We start from the raw sequence: 19837 nt of genomic DNA, 5'->3' as shown, positions 1-19837 counted from the left end.
ATTTGTTCGCTGCTCTCAGCCAATTATCAGCTGGTCTGTTCCAGGGCTTTTATGTTACATAAAAGGCTTTTTTCATATTTTCCTGTTGGCCAGTTTACACCATTTTGTTCTCAGAAGCTTGTGTTTTGAAAAGGGAGAAGCCAAGAAGTTATGTGCTTTTGGTTTAGATTTTAAGGGGTTCTCCTGTGTTTGTTGATCTGTGGGAATTGATTTTGATGTATCATTTCCTCATTACAGTCTCTGGACTGTCAACACTGGAAACCCGTCTCGTTCTGTTACTTTTTGATACCTTGAGGGCTGTTTTGAAACTTCTGGGTTAATTTTGTGGGTTATCTGATGGGAGTTGTTCTGAACCCTGCAAAACCCTTCTAAAGCAGGCCAAATCAACATGAAGCCGGTTTCAATCCTTTTCTTAAAGATGTCTTGAGTGTTACTGCCCGTGAACACTAAGCTTTGCAGGAAGGTTATGTTTTGAAATGTGCATTTACAACTCTCAAAGTAAAACAGAATTCAGGACAAACAGCTGGACTTGGGGAGATGCCCGTGCCATTCTGTTGCCTCGGGGAGAAGAAAGAACTCGGGCAGAAGCCCATTGAAATGTCTTGTGTCAGTTTCAACACCTTTTTACAGGATCGCACAGAAAAAGACCAGCTGTTGTTTGAGACACAGGGACATCAAATGTTTCTGCCATGGAGAAGCTGGAGGAACTGCTGTTGTGTTAACCACCAAGCAAGATACTGGGGAGTGTTTGGTTTCTGTTCAAACAAACGCAACAGAAGGGGTTCTTAAAGTTTTAAGGAACTGAGGGTCACCTTGCTGGCAGTAATTTAAAAAAAATTTAGAGTACCCAATTATTTTTTTTTCCAATTAAGGGGCAATTTAGTATGGCCAATCCACCTAACCTGCACATCTTTGGGTTGTGGGGGTAAAACCCACCCAGACACGGGGAGAATGTGCAAACTCCACACAGACAGTGACCCAGGGCCGGGATTCGAACCCGGGTCCTCAGCGCTGCAGTCTCTGTGCTAACCACTGTGCCACATGCTGCCTTTTACTGGTAGTAATGATACCCGGGGAAACTCAGGCTGAGTGGAATAATCATCGAAGGACCCTGGAAGTTTCGACCTGGCGGGAAGATGTGCATCTCTGCAAGCAAGCTAATAGTGACTATTCCTGTGCTGCTGCATATTAGTTAGAAGCATGACATTGCCTAGAAGTGTTTTGTGAAACAAATTTTGGTTGTGTTAGCCAGACAACATGGAACTTACCTTTCTCTTTGCTGTATTATTTGCCTGTTACAGTGAAAGTCTTAAAAAGTGAAATCTTGTCGACAGGTTTATCTCTGTTGGTCAGTTGGGAAATTCATCTATTTTCAGATGTATTTCAACAATTAGTTTCCAGTTCTAATTTGTGATATGTGGCAGAATGATACAGCGACTCTCACATCGTGTCTGAACAAAGTGACATGCCTGTGCATGCTACCTTCTGGGTATCATACACCCGTACACCTTTCCTTTTCAGGGATAAAATTAATTGTGGATTGGGCCAAATAAATTGCTGAAGTTAAAGTCAGTTTATGATAGCAATTTTTATATAAAGAATTTAGTAAGCCCGTGTTACGTATCCAAGTAACATTATTGGCTGGTGAAATGACAGATGATATGCAGTGATGTCAGAGAAGCGTTTCACAGGTTTTTGGGAAGTTCATCAACTTGCCCTCTTGAAGCAATATCTCTTAATTAGCTCTGCACAATGTTTTTACAAACTTAAGACATGGCACCTCTACCTCTTTTTCTCTTTGCGGCAACAAATACATAACAGAAGAGAAAACTGGCGATGAGGATTCGGGCATAAAACAAAATTAACAGAAGGAAGGGGCATCAGGGTAGCATGGGGGCAGCAGGGTAGCATGGGGGGCAGCAGGGTAGCATGGCAGGGGCAGCAGGGTAGCATGGTGGTTAGCATAAATGCTTCACAGCTCCAGGGTCCCAGGTTCGATTCCCGGCTGGGTCACTGTCTGTGTGGAGTCTGCACGTTCTCCCCCTGTGTGCGTGGGTTTCCTCCGGGTGCTCCGGTTTCCTCCCACAGTCCAAAGATGTGCGGGTTAGGTGGATTGGCCATGCTAAATTGCCCGTAGTGTCCTAATAAAAGTAGGGTTAAGGGGGAGTTTGTTGGGTTACGGGTATAGGGTGGATACGTGGGTTTGAGTGGGGTGATCATGGCTCGGCACAACATTGAGGGCCGAAGGGCCTGTTCTGTGCTGTACTGTTCTATGTTCTATGTTCTATTTGGAGGTCTGAAGAAAACCATCATCGACACTCAGGCTGAAAATCATCAACGAGTTTGTGGGAAGTGAAAAAAAGCATTCAGATCGTAAAGCAGCGTCAGCGAGTTTGCTTGTTACACCAACCTTTATCAGTGTACCAAGAAAAACATAGATAAGTATGCTGGTCAGGTTTACTAATTAAATGACTGGACAAAAGAATCACGAGGGGACAATGTGTCAAGTCAGCTCACGAAATTCAAGCTTGGTGCCTTATTAATTGAAGGAGATCATCAAAGCTTTTGGGTTTATCCAAAACTTAATGGGAACACTATCAAGATGGAAGTGGCTACGGGTGCTCTAGTTTCACTCGTACCTGAGACGATATACAGCCAGGAGCTAAAACATCAACCGTGACAACCATCAGCTGTAGTCCTGAGGACATAGACTGAAGAGGTTGGGTCACTGAAGGGATGCATCAAGGCAAATGTGGAAGTTAATGGTCCAAAAACAGAGTTGCCTCTCGACACTGTCCAAGGACATTTTCCAGCAGTGTTTGCCAGATCATGGTTGACGAAGATAAAGCTTAACTGGTCCGTCATGAACCAACTCGTTGATTCTACAAACAATCTACAACCACTTCTGATTACGTATGCTGAGGTATTTGAAGAGTCACTTGGATCTATGATTGGCATGTCAGTGAAACTTAAGGTCAGGCAGACAATTTGTCTGAGTTCCTTAAAGAGCATCCCATAACATGCAATCTGACCAAAAGTGGAAAAAGAACTTGAGAAACAGGAGTCATTAAGCTTGTGCCACCAGTGATTGGGCGACACAAATCGTGAAGCCATGATTGGATGGCGGAGCAGACTCGATGGACCGAGTGGCCTAATTCAGTTTCTGTATCTTATGGTCTTATGGTCCTGAGCCAAAGATTATGGGCTGGGCTCTCAGGGGGCTGAAAACTGAGCAAAATAGATATTTTTCAAGCGTATCTACAGATGAATATGGCTGCAGAGTCACAACCATTGCTTACCATAGTGGCACATAAAGATCTTTTTTATTATTGGAGACTTCCACTTGGGATACTTTCAGCATTTGTTCTTTTGCAGAGATCCATTGATCAAATTTTGAGTGGATTATCTGGGCTGGGATTCTCCGACGCTGGGCCGCTGAATCTCCGGTCGCCAATCGCGCCCGCGTGGTCGCCGCAATGCCGGTCGGGGGCCGCTGATATAGGCCCGCATGCCGATTCTCCGCAGGCGACGGGCCGAACTCCCACCGAGTCCCGCCGGCGTGGTTCAAACCTGGTACCAGCCAGCAGGAGTTCGGACCCGCGGCCGCTGTGGACGTCCTGGTCAGGGGGCGGGGGGATCTGACTCTGGGGGGACCATCACAGGGTCCAGGCCCGCGATCATGGGCTTCAGATAGGCAGGTAGCTGCGATCTGGAGGGGGCGTACTTCCTTCCGCGCGGGCCCACTGTTCGGTCCCCAACATGTTGCTCCGCACCGGCGCGGAGATGGCCGTCACGCACATGAGCGGACCCTCGCCCGTCGTGCAGGGTCACCTTTCGGCACGAAGCAGCGTGCAGCACTCCGGCGCCATGCTTGCCCCCGGAAAAACGTAAAATTTCTGGGCCAGGAGGCCTGTTGATGCCGCCGTACACCACTCCGGTGTTTACACCTGCGTTAACACTTGGCCGGGATTTTGGAGAACCTGATGTGTAATGTTACCTAGATGACATTCTTATTACAGGTTTGAATAATCAATATAAGGAATGTGGAAGCTACTCTTGCACATTTGCAAAATCACAATCTTATAGTCCAGATGGAAAAGTGCGAATTTTTAAAGTCTTCTATCAACAATCTGGGTCATATCATTGACAAAGATGGTTTGCGTAAAGAACCAAAGAATATGGTTGAGATCCTAGATGCTCCACGTCCACAAAATGCGATGCAGTTGAGGTCAATTATAGGATTGATCAATGAAAATCCTTGTCAAAGTGTCAAAGAAATTTTAAAGAAGTTGGAGTTATTGGCCCATTACAATCCAAAGCTGAGATTGCAGCTTGCTTCGAAGCATCAGTTTATGGGTTTGGCACAGGTGTCTCATTCATAATACCCTCAAGAGAGGAACGACCAATAGCATCTGCCTCTAGAATATTAACAAATGCTGAGTCGAACTGTGCTCATTTTTGGCGTAAAAATGTTCCACCATTACCTTTATGGACATCATTTTACACTTTTGACTGACCATCAACCCTCAACTCCAATCTTTGGGCCGTATAAGGGTGTTCCTTCTTCAGCAGTTAGTCAATGGCAAGATGGTCTTTGATACCGTCGGCACATAATTATGATATCCAGTATCGTATGTCAGAGCAGCAAAAATTAATGAATCTGTCACTACAGAATCGTCAGTACCAACAGAGACAATTGAACAGGAAGACCCTTCGTGATAACAAGAATCCAAATTCCTGAACGTTGAATATTACCAAAACAAGACATATGTCCGCCAAAGAGACTGTCTTACTAATGTATAGATGCATAAATAGCATGTAGTAAAGTAACGAATATTGTGTTCGATCTGTTGTTTGAACATTTAAAAGAAAAGTTGTTAGCACTACAGGGGTAAAAGGGGGCGAGGCATTATGTATTCAAGTATAAATGGGCAGCACAACAGTGGTTAGCACAGTGGCTTCACAGTGCCAGGGTTTGAGGTCTGATTCCCGACTGGGCCACTGCCTGTGCGGAGTCTGCACGTTCTCCCCGTGTCTGTGTAGGTTTCCTCCGGGTGCTCCGGTTTCCTCCCACTAGTCCCGAAAGACGTGCTGTTAGGTGAATTGGACATTCTGAATTCTCCCTCTGTGTACCCGAACAGGCGCCGGAATGTGGCGACTAGGGGATTTTCACAGTAATTTCATTGCAGTGTTAATGTAAGCCTACTTGTGACAATAAAGATTATTATTATGATAATTAAGTAACACTATTGGCGCGTGAAATGTCATGTGATACTCAGTGACATCGGCAGAGCATTTTGCGGGCTTTTGGGGAGTTCACCATCTTCCTCCAGAAGCTTACTAAACCCTGTACTAGGTTTTCACTAACCTAAAGCGTGACCTCTCTATTTCTTTTTCTCTTTGTGGCAAAAACAAATATATAACAATCTGCTGTCAGCAGAGTACGCCTCTTTCCTAACCCGTCTTGTCCACTGCAGCCCCTGTCCTATCACATTGGCTGGCAGCTCTCGAAGGCGGGGTTTCCTCCTGAGTGAGGAGCAAAGTTTCTACATGCAGCCTACAGCGTTCATTTGAGCATGAAATCGAGAAGGGGCACTCAGAATTTGCGGACTCATTGCATGCCAGGAATGGAAACCCCACCATGCGGAAAAGTCAGGCCCAATGGCTTTGCAGAAAGATCACAAACATAATCATAAAAGATCATGGGGACGATTCTCTGGCTGTGTTGTGCCTACCGCACATCCCTCTATCCCGGGAGGATAGCAGAAGAGCCACAAACCCTAACCGCAATTTGCACCCATGTCGACAATTGGAAATCCCATTGACAAGGAGTATAGCATCCTGCCGCCAGCGAATGGAGAAACAAGCGGCTGGGAGATCAGAGAATCCAGCCCTTTATTTGACTGATTTTGGAGAATGACATGATTGCCACATACAATACAATAGGATATGCTCCAGATAGTTTCAGGAACAATAACAAATTGTTTTTGAATAGTTGTGAATGGTGTGCTATGGAACATTTCATAATGGTTCCTCCATTAAAATGGGAGCACTGAACAATATATGTTGTCAGACTGTGTTACAGATACAATGCTTTGTGCGGTTAATCTATTGGAAGTTGCACTACCTGAGAAGTTGTTACCTTGCATGGCCTTGTCAGCAATATCCACAACCCGTGAACAAATAAGAAAAAAACAATCTTTTGTATGGTTGTTGCTGAAAGAGCTATAATTGAGCTTTGTTATGTTGGAGATTGTCAAGTGCTGCTTCTAAGCGTTCTGCTTCTACTTCGACTTTAGTTATTTCGGCATCACGGGCTAATATCTGTATTCCGCATTTCCGGAAATGAAAGCAACCGCCCACATGCATTCACGTTGCCATCACACAGGACAATAACAATTTGAATTTGCCACCACCTGGCATCGAATTACTTAAGAGAAACCACAAATGACGTTTTTGGATGCTTTGTTACACAAAAGATATCGAAGCTGCAGAGAAGATGCAAAATAGATTCACTAATGTCAGGGATGAGAGGATTTGGATTTGCTGAAAGTCTTTATAAACCGGTTATATTTCACTGGAACAAGAAAAGTATATCAAAGAAATGTTGACACTCATGAATGGTTTGGAGAGGGTGAATCAATAACCAGGGGGCTTAAATGTTAAGATTATCATTAAAGGCATAAAGTGGAGGTTGGAAGAACTGTTTTTACCAAAGGATTATTAGAATATAGTATGCATTATCACAAATAGTTCATGAAGGCTCATCAATTATGATAATAAAACGGAATTAGATTAAAAACTAAAACAGAACTGGCTTGTCCATAGAAGACAGAGGGTAGCAGTGGAAGGGTGTTTTTCTGAAAGGATGTCTGTAACTAGTGGTGCTCCGCAGGGATCAGTACTGGGACGTCAGCTCTTTGTAATATATATAAATGACTTGGCAGAAAACGTAGCGGGTCTGATTAGCAAGTTTGCGGATGATACTAAGATTGCAGGAGTTGCGGATAGTGATGAAGTCATGATGATTGTCAGAGATTACAACAGGATATTTAAAACAGAGATGAGGAGGAATTTCTTCAGCCAGGGGGTGGTGAATCTGTGGAACACTTTGCCGCAGAAGGCTGTGGAGGCCAAATCACTGAGTGTCTTTAAGACAAAGATAAATAGATGAACACTAACGTGCGTAGGCTGCTAAATGTGATAATGATGCCGGCGGCAAAAGGAGAGGCGGAGATTGTGGTGGCATTAGATGCGGAGAAGGCCTTTGATAGGGTTGAGTGGGGGTACTTGTGGGAGGTATTAGAGAGGTTCGGGTTTGGGGAGGGGTTTATTAAATGGGTGAGGTTGCTGTACGAGGCCCCGATGGCGAGTGTAGCGACAAATGGGAGGAGGTCCGAGTACTTCAGGCTCTACCGTGGGATGAGGCAGGGGTGCCCCCTGTCCCCCTTGCTTTTTGCGTTGGCAATTGAGCCTCTGGCCATGGTGCTAAGGGAGTCGGGGAGGTGGAGGGGTCTGGTGCGGGGTGGGGAGGAGCACCGAGTGTCACTTTATGCAGATGACTTGTTGCTGTATGTAGTAGACCCGGTGGGGGGAATGCTGGAGGTGATGGAGATTCTTGCTGAGTTTGGGAGTTTCTCGGGCTACAAGTTGAACCTGGGCAAGAGCGAGCTGTTTGTTGTACACCCGGGTGATTAGGAGGAGGGGATTGGTAGGCTCCCGCTAAAAAGGGCAGTGAGGAGTTTTAGGTTCCTGGGGGTCCAGGTGGCTAGGAGTTAGGGGACTTTGCATAAGCTTAATTTTACTAGGTTGGTGGAGCAGATGGAGGAGGAGTTCAAAAGGTGGGACATGCTGCCGCTGTCATTGGCGGGTAGAGTACAGTCCATTAAAATGACGGTGCTCCCGAGGTTTTTGATTTTGTTCCAGTGCCTCCCCATCCTTATTCCGAGGGCCTTTTTTAGGAGGGTGAACAGCAGCATCACGGGATTTGTTTGGGCGCATGGGACTCCAAGGGGGAGGAGGGTCTTTTTGGAGCGGGGCAGGGATGGAGGGGGGCTGGCGCTGCCCAACCACTCTGGGTACTATTGGGTGGCTAATGTCTCGATGGTACGCAAGTGGGTAATGGATGGGGAGGGGGCAGCATGGAAAAGGATGGAGATGGCGTCCTGTGGAGGCACGAGCCTGAAGGCACTGGTAACGGCGCCGTTGTCACTCCCTCCAACGAGGTACACCACAAGCCTGGTGGTGGCGGCTACCCTCAAGATTTGGGGTCAGTGGAGGCGACACAGGGGGGAAGTCGGGGGCTCAGTGGAGGCCCTGCTGCGGGGGAACCACCGGTTTGTCCCAGGGAACATTGATGGTGGGTTCCTGGGGTGGCACAGGGCGGGAATAAGAATGTTGGGAGACCTGTTCATTGACGGGAGGTTTGCGAGCCTGGGTGAGCTGGAGGAGAAGTTTGAGCTCCCCCCAGGGAATATGTTCAGGTACCTTCAGGTCAAGGCGTTTGCTAGGCGGCAGGTGAAGGGGTTCCCTTTGCTGCCCCCGCGGGGGGTAAGGGATAGGGTGCTTTCGGGGGTGTGGGTCGGGGATGGGAAGGTGTCTGACATCTACCAGGTGATGCAGGAGGTGGAGGAGGCGTCTGTAGAGGAGCTGAAGGCTAAGTGGGAAGTGGAGCTGGGGGAGCAGATTGAGGAGGGGATATGGGCGAACGCCCAGGAGAGGGTGAACTCCTCCTCTTCATGTGCGAGGCTTAGCCTCATCCAGTTCAAGGTGCTGCACAGGGCTCATATGTCCGGGACGAGGATGAGCAGGTTTTTTGGGAGTGAGGACAGGTGCATTAGGTGTTCGGGGAGCCCAGCGAACCACGCCCATATGTTTTGGGCATGCCCGGCACTGGGGGAATTCTGGCAGGGGGTGGCGAGGACGGTGTCGAGGGTGGTAGGGTCCAGGGTCAAGCCAGGCTGGGGACTCGCGATATTTGGGGTTGGTGTGGAGCCGGGAGTGCAGGAGGCGAAAGAGGCCGGTGTTTTGGCCTTTGCGTCCCTAGTAGCCCGGCGGTGGATCTTGTTGCAATGGAAAGATGCGAGACCCCCAAGCGTGGAGACCTGGATCAATGACATGGCGGGATTCATTCAGCTGGAGAAGGTCAAATTCGCCCCGAGGGGGTCAGTACAAGGGTTCTTTAGGTGGTGGCAGCCTTTCCTCGACTTTCTGGCTCAACGATAGGGAACTAGGTCAGCAGCAGTGGCAACCCGGGGGGGAGGGGGGTGGGGGGGGGCTCGTTATATGCGTTGTTACGGGTCCGGGGGGTGTTTATTATTGTTATTATTATTTTTGTTGTTATACATTTTTCAAAAAATTTCAATAAAAATTATTTATTTTAAAAAAAGACAAAGATAAATAGGTTCTTGATTAATAAGGGGATCAGGTTTTATGGGGAGAAGGCAGGAGAATGGGGATGAGAAAAATATCAGCCACGATTGAATGGTGGAGCAGACTTGATGGGCCGAGTGGCCTAATTCTGCTCCTTTGTCTTATGGTCTTATGATATAGATAGGCTGTAAAATTGGGCAGAGCAATGGCAGATGGAATTTAACCCGGACAAATCTGAGGTGATGCATTTTGGTAGATCCAATAAATTGCAGAACCATCAGGAGCATAGAGTCACAGAGAGATCTGGGCGTGCAGGTGCACAGATGCTTACAAGTGGCAGCACAGGTGGAAATGGTGGTAAAGAAAGCAAATGGCATGCTTGTCTTCATAGGACGGGGTATCGAGTATAAAAGCTCGCAAATTATTTTACAATTATATAGTACGTTAAATAGGCCACATTTGGAATACTGTGTCCAATTCTGGTCACGCACTGCCAGAAGGATGTGGAGGCTTTGGAGAGAGTACAGAAAAGGTTTACCAGGATGTTGCCTGGTACGGAAGGCATTAGCCTTGAGGAGAGATTGAATAAACTGGGATTGTTCTCGCAAGAGAAATGGAGGATGAGGGGCGACCTGATAGAAATTTATAAAATTATTAAGGGTATAGATAGGGTAAACATTTGGAGGCTTTTTCCCAGGGCAGAAATGACAATTACAACAGGGCACAAGTTCAAGGTGAGGGGTGAAAGGTTCAACGGAGATGTGTGGGGGAAGCTTTTTACACAGAGGGTGATGGTGGCCTGGAATGCACTGCCAAGTGAGATGGTTGAGGCACATACGTTAGTGACCTTTAAGACTTATCTGGAGAGGCACATGAACAGACGGGGTATAGAAGGATACAGGCGGTTGGTCTTTGTTCTTTGTTCTAAAAGGGAATTAGATTAAAAACTTGAAGGAATTTAAAGGTACAAAAATGTAAAACTACCACAAACATGATGGGCTCAATGACATCCTAACCAAAATGTATTTGATTCTGTGACATAGGCCTGGAATTTCTTTGGAGCTGTTCCTGCTTTGGCACTGTGATGAGCAAAGTGTAGGAAGTGTGATGGGAACCACATTGGGATTCATTGATCGGATAGTTTTGAAGGACATTTTCACACTGCTTTAGGCCAGGATTGTCCTGTGCGTACTTAATGCCAATAGTAGGCAAAAGAAAGAAACACATTTTCCATTACCCAACACTGACCTCATTCATCTTGAAGAGTCCAAAATGTTGAAAATGTTATTATACAGCTCTTTCAAGTGATTGAATTTTATGCCTTTCATTTCTCTTGTGATGCTTTTCATTGAGCCACGATAGTTAGCAAATACAGGAGGTCCGTTAGTGTAAGTGCTGTGAGCATAGTTTCCAGTGCATTAGTTGGACTCCTGCTTGCAGAGTCTCAGCAGGCACAGTTGTTAATGGCTCGTAGGTGCAGCAACAAAACTGTTTCACAACCACTCAAAGCTGCCGACATAGTCTCCGCGCAAGGTGAGTGATGAGAACGATCCATTAATAGAACCACAATTACACAAAAAAAAAGAAGAAAGGTTAGTAATGGGGGAACATTGACTTCCAAATAGACAGCGGGAGACCTGTAAGTACGCACATGACATTAAAGGGCGTGACTGGTTGGCTGTGGTCCGTGTCCGGTTTCACTGCCTGAAGCCACGCGATTCGGAAGAGTTCTAATCATCACAGAACTGTCAGCGGTATAAGTGAGTCACCATTTTGATAACATTGTCAAGAATTATTTTGTAACGTTGTCTCTCATTCTCATTGCAGCCAAAGAAGACTCAGAGGAAAGCATTAAGAGCCCAAGGTAATACATTGTTTCCAGTTGCAATCTCACAGATCTGTTTAATTTTCAGTAAATGTCACCTATTTTCAAGGAACCATTTGTCGTGTTATATTCACAGATATTTAAGATCAAGTCACCTGCCATCCCTTCTGGGAGGATGGGATGTGCTGCCTGGGAAAAGGGAAAATTGGAGAACAGTCTAAAAATAAGGAGACAATTTATTTTTTAAAGTACTGACAGCAAATATGAAACACCCGTGCTGAACAATCTATGCCATAGGCGGTCCAAAGGTTGCAGCAAAAAAGCCAATCAGGTTCAAGATGGTACAAAAGACAGAAAGTCAATTAATTGAAAAGATGACAGTCATACACTTTAATTGACTGAAGAAATCCCTTATTGCAGAATAGAAGTTGCTCTATGGTTGACTAGAAACAGAGTGAGCAAGAGCAAATATTCCTATTCAGGGAAAAAATTGATATACTTCAAAACTTCTTCCCTCCCCCGGCATTTTCTGGTCTCCTTCTGCCTGACAAGAGACCATGATAGATAGAAAGGTAACCAATTACAATTTGTGTACCAAAACTGCCCTTGTGAGAGAAATCCTTTAATGATTCTTCCCTTTGATTTCACCAGTCCTTCAGAAAGTCGAAAGCTTCTGTTGAATCTCATCTCACACTGGTGTGTTTGAAATCAGGAACTGACCAGAATAGAAACTGAATCTACATGTGATCGCTCTGCGTGGGTTTGTGGAACAGTTCTGCCTGTGCCGCGCATTTTAATGTTTGCTTCGAACAAAACTTTTGTTCTGCTGCCAGCCAGGCCTTTTGTAACGTTTTAACGAGGATTACATGTTGAATAAAAGGACGCTGCCAGCTCTGGCTATCTAGCGCAGGTTTTTATTGTGGAAATCGGGCTCCCAGGAGAGCAATATAGAGAATGGGTTAACACCAGGGGTATCTGATACTGATGCAGATACTGATGGATCCATGATGCAATGTCACATGATTAAGAGGCAGCTTGAGAAGCTGAAGTACAATCTCGTGGGGAGTACTGAGATGTTCGTACATCTGTAAATAAACTAAGATGATTTTTACTGGTCACTGTCTATGGCAGCATTCATCGGCAATCTGGCTAACCTTAAAGAAACCCCATCTAGGCCTTAACCCAGGACAAACCAAGCAATAATTGCGAAAGAAAACAGCGCAGCTTCAAAAGCTCCCTTAAGCTGACCCAGCAAAGCCTCTCATTGATCAGATTTCTCACTTTGCACCGTTGTGTCATTCTTTTTATGTTTCCTCCATGACATCTCTGAATGAGATTGCCAATGTAGTCGTAAATTAGGGATTGTTTTATGCACTGGGCAGTGTCTGATCAATATCATTCCATTCATTTCAACCGCAGGAACAGAAGTGTCTCCTGATTTACTACTCTGGCATGACTGGAGGACAGAACTTTGGCTTGATAATTTTTCAATAGAACATCAAAAGATTTACTGTTCTGTTCTCCACCATTTCTATTAAAGTAATATTATTGAATCTCGAGCATTAGACGGTGAATATCTGGATCCATGCTGCACATGTTTACGATATTTTGGGAACTGCGCCTTACTATTTGCTCTTCAAGTTTGAAACGACATTCAGAAAATTACCAAGAATTTGTAGGTGATTATAAATGGCAGAGAGTAGCTCTAAATACAGAGCAAAGCCTTATGTTGGTAAAACAGATGCAATGGGCTGAGTCACATGCTCCTGTGGGGTTGATTGGCAGGCAGATGGGGTCCCCCGACACCGACGCTTGTCATAATTTTAAGAATGGGGAGGGGTCAGGAAGCCACCTGCCTGTTGACAAATTGAGGCCCTTAATTAGCCAATTAATTTAATGGCTGCTTAATGAACCCTTCTCACCCCCGCAATTTTTCCAGTAGCTGACGGAGGCCCAGGCCAAATGAGAAGCCAATCAGCTTTCACTGTTCAGGAGGATGTGGGCCAGAGAAGGACAGGTATCTTGACTACAGAGCCCATAAGTGACCTCCTCCATGGTCTTCCTCCCCATTCCCCCCCCCCCCCCCCCCTCACCCCCCACCCCCCCCACCTCTTGTCCAAGTTGGCCCTCCAGTTCCGGGCTGCCACCCTGCTTCTGACCACCGCCACTCTCCCCCCTCCCCCCCCACCCGTCCTCACTTACCTCAGTGTCTGATTCCAGTGCCAATCCCTGTTGAGGGCTTATTGGCTTAGCTAGCAGACTTTGAAAATGGTATTTCCTCCCCAGATGGGGTCAGAGGGTCTCACATTGAGCCCATTAAATGCTCACCAGTGGAAGGGAGAGGCGGGGACTCCGGCCAAGCATAAAATTCCATCTAATGTTCACAGGCCAGGAGCCACTTACTTTCAAAACTCATAGCTCTATGCTCACAGAGATGTGCAATAGATCAAAATGCAGCGCTTCAGTCATCTTTCTACTCCTGACTCTTGCGTGAAATATGCTTGAATATTCATTCTGCAGAAATAACTTGTATCCAAGAAAGCAGCAACAAAGAGTGGAAATTGAATCATCTACAGTGTGAATGCAGCTCTTTTAATTTTATATATTTGGCAGATCATTGGTGGAATTGAACTACGGGTAATCCCACCATGAAAATGTCAAGTTCCAGCATTCTACTTATTTACATTTTCATCAGATTGGTGAGGATGTTGCATTGATTCAATATTGTGACTAACTCTTATCACACTGTCGCATGACTCGCAGGAGGCAATTATTTTGCAGTTTTAAAGCAGAATTAAAAGCCAGGGATCGAGCATATTAGAACTTTATTAAATGACTGGAGATTCACTGACGAGCCAAACACATTTTTAACCCGGGGTGTGCTGGCATCTGCCGCATGTCCATAAGCACAGGCAATGTGCCATCCGTGAGAAACGTTTTAACGACATGTTGAGTGCGTAGTGCTTTCAGCAAAATTTTTTCTGCCACCACCGTAGAAAAATAATAATTTGGTTGCAGAAGAAAAATGCACAGTAATACATTTGCAGCCCACTTGACTGAACATCTCTTATTGAACTAAATTATTCACTGATGAATTTAAATTCTTACTTTATTAAATTATAAATATAATATGATTTCATTTCATGATTAAATATTTTATTGATACATACTTTTTAAAAACTGACTTGATTAATGCACTTGTTAGGACATTGGTTCCTCTTGAGCGTCAGAGGATTTTGTTCTCTGAATCAAATTAAATAAAGATGAGGATTTTCTCGTGATTTAGCAAAATGATGAATCTGTTGGTTAAAGAGTAACAACAAACAATGATCTTTAGAATAATTTAGCAGATTGAAATTGCTTTCATTCCCACAACATGTTTAATAAAACAAATTGGAAGCTTTATCACCTCCATGTCAGCACTGTGTACACGCAGGGGTTGGCTGTGGTGGGCTCGTGCCGCTGGTGTGGGCTGGCAAGGAGCGAATTGTGGCAATGCTGTCAGAAATTAGGGGCCAGGATTTCAGGCGTCCGTGAGCCAAGGTGGCAGAGGACATGGTGGGTGGCCGAAAGTATTGACCGGCCTGTCATTCCTAGAACTGGCAATGTTCACCATGGCACAACAGGAACAGTAGTCCCATTCATCTCCCAATTAAAATAGTTAATCAGCTCGCTAGGAGCATATTGGAGGTAGAGGCTGGACTGTTGATGGGGCACAGGGGTCACAACCACTGCCTATTGCTGACCAACTGTCGGAACGTGGATGCAGAGGAGAAAACCAGTTATGACTGCCACAAGGGATCCCCTTAGAGGTGTAGCCACCAAAGTTGGCCATTCCCTGAATACAAAATGGAGGAACGCAAAGCATACAGGATAAAATGGACAATGTTTGCAGCGCCAGCAGGCTGCACCCAGCAGGTGTGGATTCTGTCTGCTAAGAAAGCAGACAGCACCAAAACGAACATTCCGCATACTAATGAGGCAATCTCCGGGATAGTTTACATGTTAATGGAACGATTCCAGAGACAATGGACACAAATGGGGAAGCAACTGCAACATTGTAAAGGATACCAGACACTCAGGCACCAGCAAGGTTCGAAAACAAAGAGCCTGAAAGCCCGCCCCGTAGCTAAGGAACAGCCTCAGTATTGGGGGGATTCAAACATATCGATTGGGAAGAGACCCAATCGATTCCAAGCAGGTAAGGGAGTCCGCCCAAAGGGGCGTGGATCCCTGGGACCTATAAAAGATAGGTCCCACACATGGTTCAGTCTTCTCGTCCAGCCCTCCAGCCCTTCTCTCTCTTTGACCAACACTCCTCCGTGGACCAGCACCTCGACCAGCTTTTGCCAAGAAGACCTTGAACGAGAGAGAGGAGAGGGTTCGGACAGCAGCCACCAGCCAGTAAGTGTCTCACAACGATCGCTACCAGAGATAGACACTCCTGACCCCTTTTAACTTGTACCAACCTGATGTCTGCAGATCAGAGCAGAGCAAGAGGCCTTGTTCCCTGACCCGGCAGTTCCTTCGAGATAAGTATTACTTTATTTAGCGGTAGGAATAGCTTAATCCTTTTAGTGTGTGCATGGGTAGTTATTATAATAAACTCAGTTGTTTGAACTTACTAATTGGTGTATGGTTTTATTGCTTTGAACTTCACCTTGAACTTGTGGCAGTATCTTAACGATACCTGGCGACTCCAGAGCTAAGTAAAGAAACAGAGCCAAATTGAGTGTTAAGCACACTCACCCAGAACGACCAACAGAGGTCAAACTGGGAAAAGGGTATTCAGCCTTTGGAAAGGGAGTGTCATAGAAACATAGAAAATAGGAGCAGGAGTAGACCATTCCAGCTTTCGAGTCTGCTCCGTCATTCATTATGATTATGGCTGATCATCTAACTCAGTAACCTGTTCCGGCTTTCCCCCAATTTGTTTGACCCCTTCAGTCTGAAGAAACTATATTTAGCTCCTTCGTGGAAACACACAGGGCGTGAATCCCTGACCTGCCGCACACGTTTTCTGGTGAGGCACGCCCCCGCCAGCAATAGGATTCTCCATCCTGCCAACCGGCCAATGGGGTTTCCCATTGTGGGCACCCACACGCCGCCGGGAAATTCCCGGGCACGAGTGCACTGCCGGCGAAATGGTGGATCCCGCCACAATGTTTTGGCCTCAACCGCTTTCTGTGGTCGCGAATTCCACAGGCTTACCACTCTCTAGGTGAAGAAATTTCTCCTCATCTCAGTCCGAAATGGTTTATCTTATATCCTTGGAGTGTGACCGCCTGGTTTTGGACACCGCCACCATCGGGAGCATTCTTCCTTCATCTACCCTATATAGTCCTGTTAGAATTTTACAGGTTTCTATGAGATTTCACCCTCATTCTTCTAAACTCCAGCGAATATAATCCTAACCGACACAATCTCTTCTTATACGTGCATTTGCCCAGTCACTCAACTTGTCCAAATCGCACGGAGGATCTCTGCATCCTCCTCACAGCTCACCCTCCCACCCAGCATTGTGTCATCTGCAAATTTGGAGATATAACGTTTTGTTCCCACATCTACATCAATAATATATATTGTGAATAGCTGGTGCCCCACTAGTCACTGTCTGCCATGTGGAAAAAGACCCGGTTATTTCTACTCCGTGTTTCCTGTTTTCCAACCAGATTTTTAAATCAATACACTACCCCCAATCTCATGCGCTTTCATTTTACACACTAAATCCTCAGGTAGGGCTTTGTCGAAAGCCTTTTGAAAATCCAAATCAGCCACATCCATTGGCTCCTCCTCAGCAACTCTACTGTCATCCCCTGTTATTCCACTCACTGTGAAAAAGAAGCCGAGCCTTACGGTGTACTGGCTCCAGCCTTCAGCCCCCTTGTTGAATGTGTTTAACCTCCCGATCCTTGGCATTTACAATCACTGTTTTGATGCTATCGTCGTGCTTCTTGAATTTTTTGTTTGTTCTGGAGGCTTCTTCGTTTCCCTTCTTGCACCCTGAAGTGCTGGGGACGAGCGATCGACCTGGTCTACCTCATCACCAATGTGGCGGCTCAAGACAATACACTGGAGACTTCCAGTATTGAATAAAGGGGTTTACGAACAACAAGCAAAGAAAGAGAGCAGCAATACTTAGATCTTTACTCTCTGCTTCTGGGGTCCACACTGCCCAGCCGCTGCTCCAGGGATCTACGCTTTCTCCCATTAAGTCAGGGTGATGCGTTCCCCTGTGTCAGTCATGTGGACCACAAGGCCTCGCTCCTTAAAGGCCGCCCTACCACACTAAGGTGACCCTCTGTTACAGGAGACTGTAATTCACCGCAAAGACCTCAGACCCTGCAGCAATGGTCACCATGCATTTCCAGTAACTGTCATAGTCAGTGTGCCTCTGATTTCTCCCAAGGATAAGTTTGTAGGCCACTGCTACTCTTTTGGCCAGAGTTAGACAACACATTTATTTCACAATAAACACAGCCTCAGAGTGATGGAAGGAGTTGGGTATTGCTACCATTGGGTTATCCTTACTGCAGGATATCACAAATTGCATCCTTGTGGCCATATTTGTCAAAAGGAAGGGCTGTCAATCCGTAAGTGTCACATGGACTGCAATCACATGAAGGGTTTCCTCCCTGTGTGCACTCTCTTTTTTTGTGGCGGCCATAAGTCCATCCTCTGCCCATGGAGTCTGCATCAAATCTTCAATCCAAGCCTTAAAGTTCCTAGAAGTTTCCTCGGTGACAAAGAGACACATACACCTCTATAGACATCCCGTTGAGAGGCACAAAGGTGTTACAGCCAATAGTACCTGCTTAGTAGTGTGGTAGTCACCACTGTTGTATTATATTGTATATACTGCACTGCATACAAGGGTATTACGGTAAGGCCCCTGTACTACAGGTACGGGGTAGATCCCTGCCTGGTGGCTCCGCCCAGTAGGCGGAGTATAAATGTGGGTGCTCTCCGAACTGCAGCCATTTCGGCAGCTGCTGTAGGAGGCCACACATCTCTGTGTAATAAAGCCTCGATTACTCTCTACTCTCGTCTCGTCGTAATTGATAGTGCATCAATTTATTACGCAGAGATTTTAAAATGATGGATCTCTGCATCAAGCCGGATCGCCTGCAGCTGCAGCCTCAAGCAAACAATGCCAAGTCAGCCTTCGCACATTGGCTAGCCTGCTTCGAGGCACACAGTGGATCTGCCACTAGACCACCCTCAGAGGCACAGAAGCTCCAGATCCTCGACATGCGCCTGAGCTCGGACATCTTCCCCCTCTTCCGAGATGCGCTGTCATACGCTGAGGCCATGGCACAACTGAAGGAGAACTACACGCAGTAGACCAACAAGATCTACGCCAGACACCTCCTTGCCACGCGGCATCAACTCCCCGGTGAGTCTGTGGAGGATTTCTGGTGTGCCCTCCAAATCCGAGTGAGAGACTGCGATTGTCAGGCCGTCTCGGCCTCTGAACATTCGGACTTGCTACTTAGAAATGCGTTAGTTACAGGCATCGGGTCAGCCTACATCCGCCAGCGACTCTTAAAAGGGGCTACCCTCGACCTTGCGCCGACCAAGAAACTAGCGCTCTCGCTCATGGTTGCCTCGCGCAATATTCAAGTGTATGCCCTCGACCGCGCGGCCCACACCTACTGGACATTGTGGAGCCCGCCAGCAAACGCCCTACCGTGCACCCCATCAGTGATTGCCCCCAGCCAACCCCAGGCCTGCGCCGCACGGCAACCAAACAACCCCAGGTGCTACTCCTGCGGACAGTCAAAGCACCCCCCGACAACGTTGCCTGGCACAAGACCTTCGGTAAGAAAGGACATTTTGCTGCTGTGTGCCAGGCCCGCTCAGTCGCTGCCATTGCCCCGGCGGCCCCCATGTGCGAGCCCCGGGTGCCGCCATATTGCTCCCCATACAACACGTGCGGCCCGTGGATGCCGACATCTTCCCCGCCATCTTGCCTGCCTCAGGACACGTGCGGCCCGTGGGCACTGCCACCTTGTCCACCCCAGGACACGTGCGACCCGTGTGCGCCGCCATCTTCCCCACCTCAGGATCCCTGCTCGTCGGACACCTCATCGGGCTGCTCATGCCTGCAACTGTCGCCGACCAACCACGCCTGGCCTCCGTTACGATCGACCAAACACGACCGCGCAACCTCACGACCGCGTCAACGATGGTGAAGATCAACGGGCACAATGTTTCCTGCCTTCTGGACTCCAGGAGCACTGAGAGCTTTATCCACCCCAATATGATAAGGCGCTGCTCCCTCACGGTCCACCCCACCAACCAGAGAATCTCCCTGGCCTCCGGCTCACACTCCGTGGTGATCTGGGGGTACTGCACAGCCACCCTCACCATCCAGGGGGTAGAGTTCAGCGGCTTCCGCCTCTACGTCCTCCCCAACCTCTGCGCTGCCTTGCTACTCGGCCTGGACTTCCAGTGCAACCTCCAGAGCCTAACCTTGAAATTTGGGGGCCCCTACCACCCCTTACTGTATGCGGCTTCACAATTCTGAAGGTCGACCCACCTTCCCTGTTTGCGAACCTCAGCCTGGATTGCAAACCCGTCGCCACCAGGAGCAGACGGTACAGTGCCCAGGACATGACCTTCATCAGGTCTGAGGCC

The 19837-nt window shown here is 47.0% G+C and overlaps 1 protein-coding gene across 17 annotated transcripts in view; it reads left to right on the top strand.

Annotated features, from left to right (window-relative positions):
• The window catches only part of LOC119965371 (teneurin-2-like), a 3273255-nt gene that overhangs the window by 673800 nt on the left and 2579618 nt on the right, over positions 1-19837 (top strand). For all 17 annotated transcript variants that reach the window (XM_038796070.1, XM_038796068.1, XM_038796065.1 and 14 more), the window contains exon 7: positions 11200-11236. The gene's annotated coding sequence lies outside the window, so the exon portion shown is untranslated. The remainder of the gene's footprint in view (positions 1-11199; positions 11237-19837) is intronic.

The sequence above is a fragment of the Scyliorhinus canicula genome, chromosome 4 (assembly GCF_902713615.1).
Source record: "Scyliorhinus canicula chromosome 4, sScyCan1.1, whole genome shotgun sequence".
NCBI lineage: Eukaryota > Metazoa > Chordata > Chondrichthyes > Carcharhiniformes > Scyliorhinidae > Scyliorhinus > Scyliorhinus canicula.
This window is presented reverse-complemented; position numbering and strand designations above follow the sequence as displayed.